The sequence below is a fragment of the Mauremys reevesii genome, linkage group 7 (assembly GCF_016161935.1).
Source record: "Mauremys reevesii isolate NIE-2019 linkage group 7, ASM1616193v1, whole genome shotgun sequence".
In the NCBI taxonomy this organism is placed as follows: domain Eukaryota; kingdom Metazoa; phylum Chordata; order Testudines; family Geoemydidae; genus Mauremys; species Mauremys reevesii.
In genome coordinates this window covers 80,372,376-80,391,856 of record NC_052629.1, presented here as the reverse complement: position 1 = coordinate 80,391,856, position 19,481 = coordinate 80,372,376, and positions in this window count along the sequence as shown.

The window sequence follows — 19,481 nt, the reverse complement described above, 5'->3', positions numbered from 1 at the left end:
AGTATAGTCACTAAATAAAGGCCATCCAGGCAGGGGCGGCTCTAGGCACCAGCGGGCCAAGCGCCCGCTTGGGGCGGCATCCTGGGGAGGGCGGCATTTGGCTCCGGTGGAGCTCCCGCCGGCATGCCTGCGGCAGGTCCACCGGAGCCCGGGACGAGCGGACCTGCCGCAGTCATGCCTGCGGCGGGTCCCGTCTTCCCACGGCTCCGGTTGAGCTCCCGCAGGCATGACTGCGGCAGGTCCGCTCGTCCCGGGCTCCGGTGGACCTGCCGCAGGCATGCCGGCGGGAGCTCCACCGGAGCCAAATGCCGCCCTCCCCAGGAAGCCGGAGCCGCGGGAAGAGGGGACCCGCCGCGGGACTGGGGAAGGGCGGCGCAGCGCTCCGCGCTGCTTGGGGCAGCCTACTTTGTAGAGCCGCCCCTGCATCCAGGCCCTTATAGATTGGTTGAGCCACAGTCTAGCTACTAGATTGACTCCTAGACTAGACCCAGAGTCCTTAGCTCAAAAAAAAATGGAGAGATAACAAGGGTGTTGTACTTGTGCCCTTAGGTTTTTGCTGGCTTATAGGTGAGGAATAAATACTTTACTTCAAAAGGCATTTGGCAGCAGGCAGTTATATTGATTTAGATTTGTATCTGATTATTTTAGTCAGTTTTAAATCGATTTTTACTATTCTTCATTAGTATATAGTGTGATAGACCCAGGCCAGTTGGGAAGAGCAGAGTAGTCAAAGGGAGATATACTGGCCATTGGATAAGCAGTTTTCTGTTCCCTGAGTGACCAGAGCAGGGGCTGCTCCAGGCTAATGAGAACACCTGACTCCAATTAACCTACTAAGAGTCAGGTGAGGCTGTTAAGCACCTGACTCTAATTAAGGCCCCTCTGATGCTATAAAAGGGCTCACTCCAGCCAGGTCAAAGGGAGCCAGAGGAGAGGACGTATGTGCAAGGAACTGGGAGTAAGAGGTGTGCAAGAACCTGAGAGTGAGTAGGCATACTGTTGGAGGACTGAAGTACAAGCGTTATCAGACATCAAGAGGAAGGTCCGGTGGTGAGGACAGAGAAGCTGTTTGGAGGAGGCCATGGGGAAGTAGCCCAGGGAGTTGTAGCTGTTGCGCAACTGTACCAGGAGGCACTCTAGACAGCTGTAGTCCACAGGGCCCTGGGCTGGAACCCGGAGTAGAGGATGGGCCCAGGTTCCCCCCAAACCTCCCAACTCCTGATCAAACACAGGAGGAATTGACCTGGACTGTGGCTTCTACCAGAGGGGAAGGTCTCTAGGCTGTTTCTCGACCCACAGGGTGAATCTGTGAGGCGAGCAAATCCGCCAATAAGCGCAGGACCCACCAAGGTAGAGGAGGAACTTTGTCACAATAGTATACTTTATTGTGTATTTTTCCCTAGGATGTATATTGAAATCAGTTCTTCCTACCTATGAGACTGGCATCATTACTCCCATTTTACATATAGGGAAACTGAGGCACAGAAAGGTTAAAATTACTTGCACAGTGTTATGTAGCAAAGGCAGAACCAGAGTAGAACCCAGAAGCCCTTATTTATTGTTCCTGGCTCTCAGGCCAAAGTAAATGGGCACCAAATAAATAACATATACTGATCAGAATAACAGTTCAGTAAATATTGCTGGGAAGTTGAAACACTGTTTTAAAATGAGTCAGATAAATGGAGGACTGTCACTAAGGATTCCAAGAAAGTGTGGTTATGCCCACGCTGACCAGCCACAGAGAGAGTTAACCACATTACTATACAAGCAATAAAATACTTCAAGAAATCAGGATATACAGGAAAACAAGACCTGGTGTTTAACTTTAGAGGGTGGTGAAGTCACTTGGTCTTCTGCATCATGTTTCACCATGCATAAAAGACACATAGACCCTCTGTAAATGCCTACTATGTTACATGATTGCTTATGTACCCAATTGCAGGCATGCTGATCCCATGTGAGATGATCAATACCTTGCAGGACTGGGCTATCAGCTTGAGCTGGATGCTGTACTAGGCTGCTGAGGGGCTCCTTTGAAAGGTTAAAATGTAAATATATATTTTTTTCTCTTCAGGTACACATAGACAGAAAATAAGGGCCTCACCGTATTGATATTATGAAAGAGGGAGAATGAAGAGAGTTGCTGCCCTTCTATAGTCTACTGTAAGAGTAAGGAACCTCTGAAGAGAAAGTGAGCTGAGGCATGGTAATGTCCAAAATCCTCTCGCTAAAGTGAGGACTGTGGATTCCCTTATCCTAGTATGTAAGAAATTAGAAGCTGAAGAACAGCATGAGAGGTTCTATTTCCAATCTTTTGGATGGGGTGTTTCATGCAGTGTGTTCACTCCTTAGCCGTGAGTTACAGAGGAAACTCTTCCCAGCCACAAAACAACAATTGTATATTGTCTTTGCTGTGGGAGTGATATTACATAGTAGGGGAAAGCAGCCCAGCCAGAAAGAGATGGTTTAATATTCTAGGTGCCTCAACACTAATAAGCTCAGCCTTTGCTTTGGAGAGCTGAGAAGCTCTGGCATACGTTTTTGCTAAAATCAGTGAGATGAAAGAAAGCACATGGTTTCCACAGAAAACCAAAAATGTTAAGATTTGGACATCTGGAGCCAGATTCCTCATTGGCCCTCTGGCCGCTTTGTACCAGCAAGGCTGTAGCAAAGGGGTTGTGTTTTAGGCAAAACTGCTCTGGGGAACACCTACTGGTCCATGGGTCCCTGCACCTGTTTCAGAGCTGTGTCCACCAGCTATGTTTCACCCCCACAAAGTCCAGGACACAAATTGTTCCAGGGAAGAGGTAAGGAAGGAGCATGGCCAGGGCAGAATCTGTTTCTCTACAGTAGTCTATAGTGACCATTACAATAGGGACACAAGTTAGAAGTAGCCTGCACTGGGGCCCCCACACACTCCCCCAGTCCTTGAATAGGAGACCTGCAAGCCTCATCCCCTCTGTTCTTATGCCAGCACAGGGATGAATCTGGTCCCTAGAAGGTGCACTGTTAGCTATCAGGCAAGTTGCAGTCTCCTATATGGAAAATGTTACTGGAGTTCATAGGTTCTTTTTCAGTCATACTGCTGGTTTGTGCCTTCAAGGGGCTTGCACTTGCTTCCTCCTTTGGACCTGGCCCAGTGGTAAGTACAGCAGCTCTGAATCCACCTACTGAAATATTTGAAGAGAGCCTTGAATGGAAGACTACTTAAACCCCCTTGTGGACCAGCAGCTAAACCCTTACTGGGAGCAACAGGCACTGGTAATTAGAATATAGTAAATTTTCATCATGGCAAAAATTAACAATGGGGTGTCCTGAGGATTCTGTACTAGGATGGGTGTTGTATAATATATTTATTAATTATCTGGAAAAGGGGGTAAAGCAATTTAGTAGCAAAATCTGCAGATGACACAAAATTATGTGAGTGGTCAACACTGAAGAACTTCAGATGGACTTAACCACACAAGGTAAATTGACAACATGATGCCACATGAAATGCAAAGCTGACTAATACAAAGTAATGCACACTGGAGGAAATAATCTGAACTACTTTTACAACTTACTAGGATCTAAATTAACTATTAATTCAGGGAAAACATTTGAGCTTCAGTGTGAACATCTCTGCTTAATGTGCAGCAGCAGTCAAAACAAACAAAATATTAGGCTGTCTGAGGAAAATTTTTTAGAAAAATGATAAATATTTAATATCATTATAGAATAATAGAATATCAGGGTTGGAAGGGACCTCAGGAGGTCATCTAGTCCAACCCCCTGCTCAAAGCAGGACTAATTCCCAACTAAATCATCCCAGCCAGGGCTTTCTCAAGCCTTAAAAACCTTAAAAACCTCTAAGGAAGGAGATTCCACCACCTCCCTAGGTAACCCATTCCAGTGCTTCACCACCCTCCTAGTGAAATAGTGTTTCCTAATATCCAACCTAACACCCCCCCCCCCTGCAACTTGAGACCATTACTCCTTGTTCTGTCATCTGGTACCACTAAGAACAGTCTAGATCCATCCTCTTTGGAACCCCCTTTTGGGTAGTTGAAAGCAGCTATCAAATCCCCCCTCATTCTTCTCTTCTGCAGACTAAACATTCCCAGTTCTCTCAGCCTCTCCTCATAAATCATGTGCTCCAGCCCCCTAATCATTTTTGTTGCCCTTCGCTGGACTCTTTCCAAGTTTTCCACATCCTTCTTGTAGTGTAGGGCCCAAAACTGGACACAGTACTCCAGATGAGGCCTCACCAATGTCGAATACAGAGGAATGATCACATCCCTCGATCTGCTGGCAATGCCCCTACTTATACAGCCCAAAATGCCATTAGCCTTCTTGGCAACAAGGGCACACTGTTGACTCGTATCCAGCTTCTCGTCCACTGTAACCCCTAGGTCCTTTTCTGCAGAACTGCTTCCTAGCCATTCAGTCCCTAGTCTGTAACAGACAATGGGATTCTTCCGTCCTAAGTGCAGGACTCTGCACTTGTCCTTGTTGAACCTCATCAGGTTTCTTTTGGCCCAATCCTCTAATTTGTCTAGGTCCCTCTGTATCCTATCCCTACTCTCCAGCGTATCTACCACTCCTCCCAGTTTAATGTCATCTGCAAACTTGCTGAGGGCGCAATCCACGCCATCCTCCAGATCATTAATGAAGATATTGAACAAAACCAGCCCCAGGACCGACCCTTGGGGCACTCTGCTTGAAACCGGCTGCCAACTAGACATGGAGCCGTTGATCACTACCCGTTGAGCCTAACGATCTAGCCAGCTTTCTATCCACCTTATAGTCCATTCATTCAGCCCATACTTCTTTAACTTGCTGGCAAGAATATTGTGGGAGACCGTACCAAAAGCTTTGCTAAAGTGAAGGAATAACACATCCACTGCTTTTCTCTCATCCACAGACCCAGTTATCTCCTCATAGGAGGCAATTAGGTTAGTCAGGCATGACTTGTCCTTGGTGAATCCATGCTGACTGTTCCTGATCACTGTCCTCTCCTCTAAGTGCTTCAGAATTGATTCCTTGAGGACCTGCTCCATGATTTTTCCAGGGACTGAGGTGAGGCTGACTGGCCTATAGTTCCCCAGATCCTCCTCCTTCCCTTTTTTAAAGATGGGCACTACATTACCTTTTTCCAGTCATCTGGGACCTCCCCTGATTGCCATGAGTTTGCAGAGCCATTGGCCATTATCTCTGAAATCACATCCACCAACTCCTTTAGCACCCTCGGGTGCAGTGCATCTGGCTCCATGGACTTGTTCTCATCCAGTTTTTCTAAATAGTCCTAACCACTTCTTTCTCCACAGAGGGCTGGTCACCTCCTCCCCATACTGTGCTGCCCAGTGCAGCAGTCTGGGAGCTGACCTTGTTTGTGAACACAGAGGCAAAAAAAGCATTGAGTACATTAGCTTTTTCCACATCCTCTGTCACTAGGTTGCCTCCCTCATTCAGTAAGGGGACCACACTTCCCTTGACTTTCTTCTTGTTGCTAACATACCTAAAGAAACCCTTCTTGTTACTTTTAACATCTCTTGCTAGCTGCAACTCCAAGTGTGATTTGGCCTTCCTGATTTCACTCCTGCATCTGAGCAATATTTTTATACTCCTCCCTGGTCATTTGTCCAATCTTCCACTTCCTGTAAGCTTCTTTTTTGCGTTTAAGATCAGTAAGGATTTCACTGTTAAGCCAAGCTAATCGCCTGCCATATTTTCTATTCTTTCTACACATCAGGATGGTTTTTTCTGCAACCTCAATAAGGATTCTTTAAAATACAGCCAGCTTCTGGACTCCTTTTCCTTTCATGTTATTCTCCAAGGGGATCCTGCCCATCAGTTCCCTGAGGGAGTCAAAGTCTGCTTTTCTGAAGTCCAGGGTCCATATTCTGCTGCTCTCCTTTCTTCCTTGTGTCAGGATCCTGAACTCGACCATCTCATGGTCACTCCCTCCCAGGTTCCCATCCACTTTTGCTTCCCCTACTAATTCTTCCCGGTTTGTGAGCAGCAGGTCTAGAAGAGCTCTGCCCCTAGTTAGTTCCTCCAGCACTTGAACCAGGAAATTGTCCTGTACACTTTCCAAAAACTTCCTGGATTGTCTGTGCACCTCTGTATTGCTCTCCCAGCAGATATCAGGGTGATTAAAGTCTCTCATGAGAACCATCGCCTGTGATCTAGTAACTTCTGCTAGTTGTCGGAAGAAAGCCTCATCAACCTCATCCCCCTGGTCTGGTGGTCTATAGCAGACTGCCACCATGACATCACCCTTGTTGCTCACACTTCTAAACTTAATCCAGAGACTCTCAGGTTTTTCTGCAGTTTCATACCAGAGCTCTGAGCAGTCATACTGCTCTCTTACATACAATGCAACTCCTCCACCTTTTCTGCCCTGCCTGTCCTTCCTGAACAGTTTATATCCATCCATGACAGTACTCCAGTCATGTGAGTTATTCCACCAAGTCTCTGTTATTCCAATCACATCATAGTTCCTTGACTGTGCCAGGACTTCCAGTTCGCCCTGCTTGTTTCCCAGGCTTCTTGCATTTGTGTATAGGCAGTTAAGATAACTCGCTGATTGTCCCGCTTCCTCAGTCTGAGACAGGAATCCTCCCCTCTTGCACTTTCCTGATCGTGCTTCCTCCCAGTATCCCACTTCCCCACTTACCTCAGGGCTTTGGTCTCCTTCCCTGGTGAACCTAGTTTAAAGCCAGCCTGCTTGCGAAGATGCTCTTCCCTCTCTGTGTTAGGTGGAGCCTGTCTCTGCCTAGCACTCCTCCTCCTTGGAACACCATCCCATGGTTGAAGAATCCAAAGCCTTCTCTCCAACGCCACCTGTGTAGCCATTTGTTGACTTCCACAATTCAACGGTCTCTACCCAGGCCTTTTCCCTGCACAGGGAGGATGGACGAGAACACCACTTGCACCTCAAACTCCTTTATCCTTCTTCCCAGAGCCACGTAGTCTGCAGTGATCCGCTCAAGGTCATTCTTGGCAGTATCATTGGTGCCCATGTGGAGAAGCAGGAAGGGGTAGCGATCCAAGGGCTTGATGAGTCTTGGCAGTCTGTCCATCACATCATGAATCCTAGCTCCTGGCAAGCAGCAGACCTTTCGGTTTTCTCGGTCAGGACGGCAGATAGATGACTCAGTCCCCCTGAGGAGGCAGTCCCCGACCACCACCACCCGCCGCCTCCTCTTGGGAGCAGTGGTCGTGGAACCCTCATCCCTAGGACAGTGCATCTCATGCCTTCCAATTGGTGGAGTCTCCTTCTGCTCCCTTCCTTCAGATGTATCATCTAGTCCACTCTCCACATTAGTGCCTGTGGAGAGAACATGAAAACGGTTGCTCACCTGTATCTCCATTGCTGGTACATGGACACTCCTCTTTCTTCTTCTAGAGGTCACATGCTGCCAAATTTCTTCACCGTCCCTCTGTCCCCTCTGCACAGCCTGCTCCAATTCTTCAGAACATTGTGCCCATAGAAGCATATCCTGACGTCTGTCATATAAATCCAATTATATGCCTTCATCTAGATTGCTGTGTTCAATTCAAGTCATCCCACCTACAAATGATACAGCATAAGAAGAGGGGGTTCAGAGATGGACAATGCAAATTATTAGAGGCATGGAAATACTCATGACTGAAAAGAATGAGGTTATCTCAGGAGACAAATAAGGGGACATAATAAATGCTCTAGAGAAGGTAGACTGGGAACTTCTATTCACTCTTATAACACAAAAACTGAGAGCTATTGAAAGGTGGTAAATTCAAAACTGATGATAGGATATTATTCTTCACACAACACAATTAGCCTGTGGAACTGTGTAGCACATTTAAGCACTGAGGCCAAGACTTTAGGAATAAAAAAAAATGTTGACCTGTATATGGTTAACAAGGATATTCAGAGTTGTTATAGTAAATATTAAAAGAATAAACAATAATTGGGGAAGGAAAATAAACACTCATACTTTAGGCCACAAGCAAATTTCTAATTATTGGGGGTTAAAAGGAGATTCTGAGGGCAAGTTATCCCATAACTGCCTCTTGAAGGATTTCTTGCACCTGCCTCTGAAGCATCTGGTGCTAGACACTGTCTGTAACAGAATACTGGCTAGATGGACTACTGGTGAGATCCAGAATGGCAATTCCTGTGCTCTAAAGGAGAGAGAGAGAAAGAAATACCAGGAGAAAAAGCTAGAGGTTTTAGATTCACAACCACGCAAAGAAAATGCAATACAGGGCTGCAGTCGATGTTGATTTAAATTAATTTTAGATCCACCTTAAACTTCCATTTGGTGCTGATGAAGTACCTCCCTACAGTTGAATTACTATAATTGTTTGTTTTTGGTATTCATGCATCTACAAAAGGCAGGGGGTGGAGGGTGTGACGTTATTGATATAAATTGGGACCATATAGAACATGGATTGCAACAAAGGTCCTGTAGTGGCACCAAATCTTAAGTAAAGGGGATCATATAAGGTGTCTAAGACCAGGTTCTGGGTTGCTGGTTATGATTATGCTGTCTGTATGTCTGTGTATCATTTTGTAGTTGAAGTATAAGTATTGGCTCTGTACTGTCTGTATTTTGTATTATGCTCTGCTTCTGGGAAATATCCCAGACAAGCTGGTGTTAGCCCTGCCTAGCTGGCTTGATGGCCCATTAAGGACCATCAGCTACACAATTGACCCATGGAGAGAAGGCAGACACGCCTTGTGATTCAGCAAAGTATGCAGAGACTTGCCCATGTGACTGCAGACTCCATTTTGCTGTAATTTTCCACAGTGAGGACAAAGAGATTCTTACACCTGGAAAAGTCTATATAAGGCTAATGCCTCATCTCCATTTGGTCTTCAATCCTGCTTCTGACCTCTGGAGGGACTTTGCTACAAACTGAAGCTCTACACAAGGGACTGACTGACCCATCCCAGCGGGGGATGTATTCCAGAGACTTAATTTGAACCTGCAGTTTACTCCATCACTGCTGCAAGCCTGAACTAAGAACTTTGCCATTACTGTATGTAATTGATTCCATTTAACCAATTCTACCTCTCATCTCTACCTTTTTCCCTTTGTAAATAAACCTTTAGATTTTAGATTCTAAAGGATTGGCAACAGCGTGATTTGTGGGTAAGATCTGATGTGTATATTGACCTGGGTCTGGGGCTTGGTCCTTTGGGATCAAGAGAACCTTTTTCTTTTATTGGGGTGTTGGTTTTCATAACCATTCATCCCCAGGACGAGTGCACTGGTGGTGATGCTGGGAGACTGGAGTGTCTAAGGAAATTGCTTGTGTGACTTGTGGTTAGCCAGTGGGGTGAGACCAAAGTCCTTTTTGTCTGGCTGGTTTGGTTTGCCTTAGAGGTGGAAAAAACCCAGCCTAGGGCTGTGACTGCCCAGTTTAAGCAATTGGTCCTGATTTGGCACTCTCAGTTGGGTCCCGCCAGAATCGCTCCGTCACAGAGGGAGAGAGGAAAAATTAGTGAAGCAAATCTATACCACTGCACCTAGATCAAACAACAGACTTACTGCAAAATCAATACATCCAATATAGCAACACTGTGTATGTATTTTGTAATAAAATAAGAATGGGGCCACTTCTGGTCCCTGCTATTCCTGTATGCAGTTGCAACAGCATATGGAACCACATAAGAGCCACCAGGAGCCAAGGAAAATTCCCCTTAGGCAGGAGCGGCATATAGCCAATGTACCCCTCATTTGCAGTCCTAGAAGTGGGAGGGAGCGTACCTATAGAATTGAGTGTAGGGCTGTTGATTAGTTGCAGTTAACTCATGCAATTAACTAAAAAAAATTAATTGTGATTAAAAACATTAATTGCAATTAATTGCACTGTTAAACAATAGAATAGCAATTGAAATGTATTAAATATTTTTGGATATTTTTCTACCTTTTCAAATATTGATTTCTATTACAACACAGAATACAAAGTGTACAGTGCTCACTTTATATTTTTATTACAAATATTTGCACTGTAAAAATAAATAGTATTTTTCAATTCACCTCATATAAGCAAGACTAATCCCCAGATCCCTAAGTGGCCCCCTCAAGGACTAAACTCACAACCCTGGGTTTATTAGGCTAGTGCTCAAACCACTGAGCTATTCCTCTCCACCCTGCTATACTGATGATGCATGTTAAAAAAATAGTGCATTAATTCAATTTGTGACCACTCTTTGGAGGAGTGTGTCTCCTATTCTGTTTTACCTGCATTCTGCCATATATTTCATGTTATAGCAGTCTCGGATGATGACTGAGCACATGTTCGTTTTAAGAACACTTTCACAGGCAGATTTGACAAAACGCAAAAAAGGTACCAATGTGAGATTTCTAAAAATAGCTACAGCACTGGACCCAAGGTTTAAGAATCTGAAGTGCCTTCCAAAATGTGATCAGGACAGGGTGTGGAGCATGGACAGCGACAAAGGGAGAGGGATAGCTCAGTGGTTTGAGCATTAGCCTGCTAAACCCAGGGTTGTGAGCTCAATCCTTGAGGGGGCCACTTAGGGATCTGGGGCAAAAAATGGTCCTGCTAGCAAAGGCAGGGGACTGGACTCAATGACCTTTCAAGGTCCCTTCCAGTTCTAGGAGATGAGTATATGTCCAATTTAAAAAAAAAATGCTTTCAGGAGTCTTAAAAGAGGAAACACTCTGATGTGGCAACTACAGAGCCACCAAGAAAAACAACCTTCTGCTGGTGGCATCTGACTCAGATGATGAAAATTAACAGATGTTGCTCTGCTCTGCTCTGGATTGTTATTGAGCAAAACTCAGCATCAGCATGGACTCATGTCCTCTGGAATGGTGGTTGAAGCATGAAGGGACATATGAATCTTTAGCACATCTGGCATGTAAATATCTTGTGACACCAGCTACAACAGTTGCATGCAAACACCTGTTCTCACTTTCAGGTGACATTGTAAACAAGAAGCAGGCATCATTATCTGCTGCAAATTGTAACCAAACGTGATTGGCTGAAGTAAGACTGTGTGGACTTGTAGGCTCTAAAGTTTTACATTGTTTTATTTTTGAATGCAGTTTTTTTTTGTACATAATTCAAGTTCGACTTTCATGCTAAAGACTTTGCACTACAGTACTTATATTAAATGAATTGAAAATACTAATTCTTTTGTTTTTACTGTGAATATATCTGTAATTAAAAATAAATATAAAGTGAGCACTGTACACTTAGTATTCTGTATTGTAAGTGAGATCAATATATTTGAAAATGCAGAAAACGTCCAAAAATATTTAAATAAATGGTATTATATTATTGTTTAAGAGCATGATTAATCATGACTAATTTTTTTAATTGCTTGACAGCTCTAATTGAGTGCTACAGGAATTCTGAGCTACAGTGCACCACACAGGTAGTCCTAGAGATGCTGCTATAAGTTAGTGCAGCCCTAGGCTCTATCTTGCTTCAGGAGCTGTTTGACCCTTGCAGCAGTGCAGAATCAAAAGGGCACAAAGGTGGCATGAATCCATCTTTGCTCACACGCTCCTGCTCACCATGACCTGAACCTTCTATGCTGTGTCTATCAGGATGTACAGCGAGCTGGTAGTGACCCTCACATTTAGGTTGCCTAACCCTTTTCATTATAAAAAAATATTTTATATGAGAAGCCCCATTGTTTCCAGCAGTTAACAGGGGAAGCGCCCCACCATAGATCACTAATATTTGTTTGAATAGGTCTACAACATAAATAGCAGAAATATCCATTTAAAACAAAACTGGGGTCGCGTTGACATGCAGGAAGGATTAGAGTAGCTCAGTTATAACAGTCTGCATCTAGGGACTGCCAAAAACATGCAAGTACAGTAAGCAAATGGTCTAGCTAAGTTTAAAGATAAGTTCATATCAGTTTAGTCTTGGATTCAGCCATTTACTTGTAGTTCTTGCAACCCAAATACTGCAATATGGTGGAAATGAAACTAACTGGAAATAAAAGTGAAACTGACTAGTCTGTTTCTATGGTCCACGCTGAATGAAGTGCAAACAGGAAACAGCCTAAATGATGAAAAACTTATATTGATTTTTTAAAACACCTTCAGTTCTTGTAATCGAAGGTATCATTACAGGTACCATTTTTTTTAAATATTACTATTAATGATAAAAATCATGACACAGAGGTAGCGTGGTACAGAAGGATGAGCAATAAGGCATGGTTTAATGGGTAAGGGTACAGTAGATTGGGAGCCAAGAGACCCGGGTACTATTCCTGGCTCTGCCACTGGCCTGCTATGTGACTACAAGCAAATTACTTTGTTTCTCTGAACTCTGCCCATCTGTCTATTTAGACTACAAGCTCTTGGGGGCTGGAACTGATCTGTGTGTGTGCAGTGCCTAGTACAATACCCCTGATCTTGTTTCGGATCTCAAGAAATAAGAGAATACAAATAATAATAATTGGGGAATTAGAAACTCCCTAGTTTCACTCCTAGCTTTGTGGCCTAGGGAAAGTCACAGACCAAACTTTTTAAAACTGGCTACTGGCTTTAAACTGGCCACTCAATTTTTGAGTGTCTAACTTCATACAATTTGAGCCTTATTTTAGAACTGCTGAGCCCCTAGTAGAGTCAATGGGAGCTACAGAAGGTCGGTATCTCTTAAAATCAAGACAAAGGTATATCTCAAGTTGGGCATCCAAAAATTGAGTTTCTTTTTTGAGTAGTGTCCTTATGGGAGCGCCACTGTAGTGTAGGTGTATCTGTGCCCCTGTGCCTCTAATCAGAGATTTTAGGTAGCAGTGTCCATTCAGCCCACACTGCCTGGGCAACCCCCCCTCAGTTCCTTCTCCACCCCCTTTGGCCTCATGGAGCGAGCAGTTGTCTCTTCCTTATCTGCGTCATCAGGATAAGTAGTTATTTTTCTCTCTTTTTTTTTCTCCTTAATGGTTTGTGTTTCCTTTTTACCCTGCTGGGATAGAAAGAAAAGAGGAAAAAGAACTTTAGTTTCTTCTTCGAGTGATTGCTCCTATGCATTCCAGTTAGGTGTGCGTGCCGCGCGTGCACAGCATCTCGGAACTTTTTTACCCTAGCAACACCGGCGGGCCGGCTGGCGCCCCCTGGAGTGGCGCCGCTATGGCACGAGTTATATACCCCAGCCGGCCCGTCCGCTCCTCAGTTCCTTCTTACCGCCCGTGACGGCCAGTTGGAACTGTGGAGTGCTCTTTGTCCTCCACGACCCTAGCTATCGCTTCTTGTTTGTACATAGTTAGTTTAGTGATTAGTTTTTACAGTTTGTTAGTTAGATAGTTAGTGTTTAGATAAGGTAAAAGAGGGGGTTTTCCCCTTTTGCCTCACCCGGTGCGGGCTCATGCCCAAAGCACCGGGCTTTAAACCCTGCGCTGCGTGCCAGAGGCCTATGCCCATCAGAGACCCGCACGACGCCTGCCTCCGTTGCCTGGGCGAAGGGCATAGAACAGATAAGTGTTCGCTCTGTTCTACATTTAAACCGCGGACTCTAAAAGAGCGGGATATCCGCTTAAAGCAGCTCTTGATGGAGCGTCGCTCCAGCCACCGGCACCGTCCGCGCCGGCACCGCGAGCTTCCTCGGTACAGAGTGCACCGGCGGCACCGAGCCACTCCGGCTCCGCGGCACCACAGCCTCAGAAAGCGGCTACGAAGTCTCAGCACTGCTCGCTTTCGCCTTCAAAGAAACATAAGCTGGCGAAGGCACTTGCGCAGGCTCGCGCTGAGGACTCGGCGAAAGCGGTTGCGCCATCTGCGGCCCCCGCGGTGACCGTGCACAAGCCGTGCACCGGACCTTTGACTCCGGCGCCGCAAGGCCCGTCGAGTCCGGCGCCGCCACGCTCCCCAGTACCGTCCGTGGTTGAGCCCCGGCTGCCGTCAACGCCGGAGACATTCTGTTCCGCGCGTGAGCTGATTCAGCTCATAGAGGCACTGGGCCTCCGGCCCCCGGCACCGCCAGTGCGGGCTGTTGTGTCGGCTGGAAAGCCGGCCAGAATGACCCGGCCACCGTCTCTGGACAGGCGACATGGACGGCACACCCGGTCCCGGTCTCGTTCCCGGTCCTATGGCAGGTCTCCGTCCCGTCGCTCGCGGCACCGCTCGCCATCGCGGTACCGATCGCCGTCGAAACATCGGTCGCAGTCCCGGTACCGCTCGTCATCGCGGTACCGGTCGTACTCCCGGCGCCGCACGAGGTCCAGGTCACCATCACGTCGGCACCGCCGGAGGTCTCCGTCCCGGCACCGGAGGTCTCAATCCCGGTCGAGCTCCCGGCACCAGTCGAGCTCCCGGCACCGGTCGAGCTCCCGGCACCGTGATGGACGTCACTCCCGGTCGCCATCCCGGTACCGAGTGCACCAGCATCGCTCTTCGCTGCCATCCGGGGACGGACTGCCTCACTCCGCAGCGCACTCCGTCAGCGCCTCGGCACCTCCATGGCCATCCCGCCCCGCGTCGGTCGCTTCTGGGACGGAGGGCTACGGACACCTGCCGCCCACCCCGCAGGGCCATCATCAAGGGGCGCAGCCGTGGGGCTTCTGGGTTCCCTGGGCCCAGTATGAGGCTCAGGGGGTGCCCTTCCCCCCGAGACCTCTCGCGTCCGAGCGCAGGGTACCAGAGGCGACAATCAGCCGACCGGCCCCTTCGCCGCCAGCTGCGGATGCTATACCGCCTGAACCCCAGGGGCACGCGCAACCTGACCCCCCCCGGCGAGCACGCGGCGGATCCCTCTTCGGAGGCGGTCATCCAGGGCTTGTCCTCCTCGTCCTCGCCTGATGAAGCGGTGGCCGGAGCGTCGACGAAGGAGCCTCCGCCCATAGACTTAAAAGCGCACCAAGACCTCCTTCGCCTCGTGGCGACGGCTATGGCTCTGCCGATAGTGGAGGTACAGGAGGACGAGGACCCCATCACAAATGTAGTTGGGGCAGAGGTGCCAGTGCACGTCGCACTGCCTTTCATGCGGACAGTGCAAAAGAATGCCACCACTCTCTGGCAGACGCCTGCGTCCGTCCCTCCTACAGCCCGTGGGGTTGAACGCAAATACTCTGTCCCTCCCACGGGCTATGAGTATCTGTACACGCACCCGACCCCGGACTCCCTGGTAGTCCAATCGGTTAACGATCGGGAGCGGCACGGCCAACCGGCCCCTGCACCCAAATCGAAGGACGCGCGGCGTATGGACCTGCTAGGCCGAAAGGTCTATTCCGCTGGCGGTCTGCAAATGTGTATAGCCAATCAGATGGTCCTCCTCGCCAGGTACGTCTTCGATATCATGACGTCCCTGGCGAAATTTACAGAGCTCCTGCCATCAGCCTCCCGCCAGGAGTTCGCGGCGATGTTGGAGGAGGGAAGGAGGTCGTCTAGGTCCTCCATCACGGCCGCCCTCGACGCTGCGGACTCAGGTGCTAGGACCTTGGCCTCTGGCGTGACGATGCGGCGCATCGCCTGGCTGCAGTCTTCCACCCTGCCGCCGGAGGTCCAATACACGCTACAGGACCTGCCTTTTGACACAAAGGGTCTTTTCTCCGAAATGACGGATTCTCGAATCCAGACTTTGAAGGACGGCCGTATTGCAATACGTACTCTCGGCATGCACACGCCGGCGACGCAGCGCAGGTCCTTCCGTCAGCAGCCCTCCCGACCCGTCTATCAGTCTCGATATCGGCCTTACAATAGCCGGCGACCGGCCCAAAATCGCCGTTGTCCTTCCGGCAACCGCCGCAACCAGGGCCAGGCCGCTTCCAAGGCCCCTCAGGGGGCTAAGCAGGCCTTTTGATGGGACGCTCGAGGACGGCCCATCTCTCTCCCTACCGGATCCTTCCCCGTTATTTTACAACCGCCTTTCCCATTTCTTTTCGGCGTGGTCCCAGTTAACAACGGACAACTGGGTGCTTCAAACGGTCCAGTCGGGATACCGCCTACAGTTTGTTTCGCCCCCTCCTTCCCACCCACCTTCCCTGTCCCTCTTCAGGGACCCCTCTCACGAGCAAGTCCTCTTACAAGAGGTCCAGACTCTGTTGAGCATGGGTGCCATAGAAGCAGTGCCTCAAGACAGGCGGGGCAGGGGATTCTACTCCCGTTATTTTCTCATCCCCAAAGCGAAACGGGGGCTACGTCCTATCCTGGACCTTCGCGAGCTGAACAAGTACCTGCTCAAGCCCAAGTTTCGCATGGTCACCTTGGGGACCATCATTCCCTCTCTGGATCCGGGAGATTGGTTTGCCGCCCTCGACATGAAGGACGCCTACTTCCATGTCGCGATCTATCCTCCCCATCGTCGTTATCTCCGGTTTGTGGTCAACAACACCCACTACCAGTTCTCCGTGTTGCCGTTCGGACTCTCCACCGCCCCGAGGGTATTTACCAAATGCATGGCGGTAGTTGCCGCAGCCCTCCGACGTCGTCAGATACACGTCTACCCGTATCTCGACGACTGGTTGGTTCGAGGTCAGTCCCGACAACTCGTGAGGGACCAGATGACAGAAATCCTGTCTCTCTTTCAGCGACTCGGTCTTCTCATCAACGCCGAGAAGTCCACTTTGATCCCGGCACAGCGAGTGGAGTTCATCGGAGCGGTCCTCGACTCCACAGTGGCCAGGGCCTGTCTCCCTCGCGCTCGACACCAGACGATGGTCTCCATCATCCGAGACCTCGTCACTTTCCCGACCACGACGGTGCGCTCCTGTCTCTGCCTTCTGGGCCACATGGCTTTGTGCACGTATGTCACCGCGTACGCACGGCTCCGCCTCCGTCCGTTCTAGTCTTGGCTGGCGTCGGTGTATCGACCGCATCGGGACCCTATCAACATGGTGGTCACGGTCACCAGGCCGACCCTCGAGTCCCTCAACTGGTGGCTCGATCCGGAGATCGTGTGTGCCGGAGTCCCATTCCGCCCTCCTCCTCCGTCGGCCACTCTGACCATGGATGCCTCAGCACTCGGTTGGGGAGCTCACCTGCGCGACCTCCACACGCAAGGCCTGTGGTCGCCCCAGGAGCTCGCCCTGCACATCAATGTCCGCGAGCTACGCGTGATCCGCCTGGCCTGTCGCACCTTCTGCACCCACCTGCAGCGCCGCTGTGTGACAGTATTCACGGACAACACTACCGCAATGTTCTACGTGAACAAGCAGGGCGGAGCTCGCTCCTCCCCGCTCTGCAAGGCAGCGATGCTCCTGTGGGATTTCTGCGTAACCCACTCAATTCACCTGGAAGCATCCTTTCTTCCGGGAGTGCAGAACACACTGGCCGACCATCTCAGCAGGTCGTTCCTCTCCCACGAGTGGTCCCTCCGTCCAGATGTCGTCCACACAATCTTCTGGAGGTGGGGGTTTCCCCAAATAGACCTATTTGCCTCCAGGGAGAACAGAAAGTGCCACCGCTTTTGCTCCTACCAGGGTCGCTCGCCAGGCTCCCTGTCGGACGCCTTCCTTTACCCCTGGACGGATCGCCTCCTCTACGCCTTCCCTCTGTTCCCACTAGTGCACCGAGTGCTCCTGAAGCTTCGGAGGGACAGAGCCCATATCATACTCGTAGCGCCGGCCTGGCCGAGGCAGCACTGGTACACCCTGCTGCTCGAGCTCTCCGTTAGGGAACCCATCCCCCTTCCGTTGTGGCCGGACCTCATCACCCAGGACTTCGGCAGACTCCGCCATCCGAACCTGCAGTCCCTCCATCTTACAGCTTGGTACCTGAGTGGTTGACCCACGCGGAGAGGGGCTGTTCTACAGCGGTTCAGCAAGTCCTGCTTGAGAGCAGAAAGCCTTCCACTCGCTCCACTTACCTAGCGAAGTGGAAGAGATTTGCACTCTGGTGTGATCATCGAGGTCTTAATCCATTCCTGGTCCCGGTCCCTACCATTCTGGACTACCTCTGGCACCTTAAGGAGCAAGGTCTTGCGGTCTCCTCCTTGAGAGTTCACCTGGCAGCGGTGTCCGCCTTTCGTCCCTCCGTGAAGGGTCGGTCCATCTTCTCGAACCAGATGGTTTCCCGCTTCCTCAAGGGCCTGGACCGCTTGTACCCGCCGGTGCGGCGTCCTGCCCCGACCTGGGATTTGAACCTCGTGTTGGCCAAGCTGATGGGTCCTCCGTTCGAGCCCTTAGCCACATGCTCCCTGCTCTACCTCTCTTGGAAGACGGCCTTCCTCGTCGCCATTACATCAGCGAGACGAGTTTCTGAGCTCCACGCTCTGACGGTTAACCCGCCATACACTGTCTTCCATGGGGACAAGGTGCAGCTTCGCCCTCTTCCGGCCTTCCTCCAGAAGGTAGTGTCAGCTTTCCATCTCAACCAGGAGATCTTCCTCCCGGTGTTCTTCCCGAAGCCACATGCCTTGCCTAGGGAGCAACAGCTTCACACCCTCGACGTCCGCAGGGCGCTCGCTTTCTACATCGAGCGGACTAAGCCCTTCTGGCGTTCGCCCCAACTGTTCGTAGCGGTTGCTGACCGCATGAAGGGAGAGCCGATATCCTCCCAGCGGATTTCCTCCTGGGTCACTGCGTGTATCCGGACCTGCTACGAGCTGGCTCGCGTACCGCCATGCCGCCTCACTGCACACTCGACGAGGGCGCACGCCTCATCTGCTGCCTTCCTGGCCAATGTTCCGATCCAGGACATCTGTCGAGCGGCCACCTGGTCTTCGGTCCACACCTTCGCCTCCCACTACGCGTTGGTGCAACAGTCTCGAGACGACGCAGCCTTCGGCTCCGCGGTATTACACTCCGCCACGTCTCACTCCGACCCCACCGCCTAAGTAAGGCTTGGGATTCACCTAACTGGAATGCATAGGAGCAATCACTCGAAGAAGAAAAGACGGTTACTCACCGTAGTAACTGTTGTTCTTCGAGATGTGTTGCTCCTATCCATTCCAGACCCGCCCTCCTTCCCCACTGTCGGAGTAGCTGGCAAGAAGGAACTGAGGAGCGGACGGGCCGGCTGGGGTATATAACTCGCGCCATAGCGGCGCCACTCCAGGGGGCGCCAGCCGGCCCGCCGGTGTTGCTAGGGTAAAAAAGTTCCGAGATGCCGTGCACGCGCGGCGCGCACACCTAACTGGAATGGATAGGAGCAACACATCTCGAAGAACAATAGTTACTACGGTGAGTAACCGTCTTTTACATTTCCCATCCTGTCAGGGAGGGATTCTCCCCTCCCCCAGGATGTTTAAAAGACTCTCTAGGTTCTTTCAGTTTAAGAAAAGAAGAGGAGGAAAAAAAGAACTTTCTTCTGCATTCCTCACTGCTAGAGGGTGATAGTCCCCTCCCCTTCCCCTCCTCCCCCCCCCCCCGCATGCCCGGGTTCCAGAGGTGCTTCTCCTGCAAGGAGTCAATTCTAATAATGGACAGACACTCTCATTCATAGAATCATAGAATATCAGGGTTAGAAGAGACCTCAGGAGGTCATCTAGTCCAACTCCTGCTCAAAGCAGGACCAATCCCCAACTAAATCATCCCAGCCAGGGCTTTGTCAAGCCTGACCTTAAAAGAACCTCAAAAACCTCTA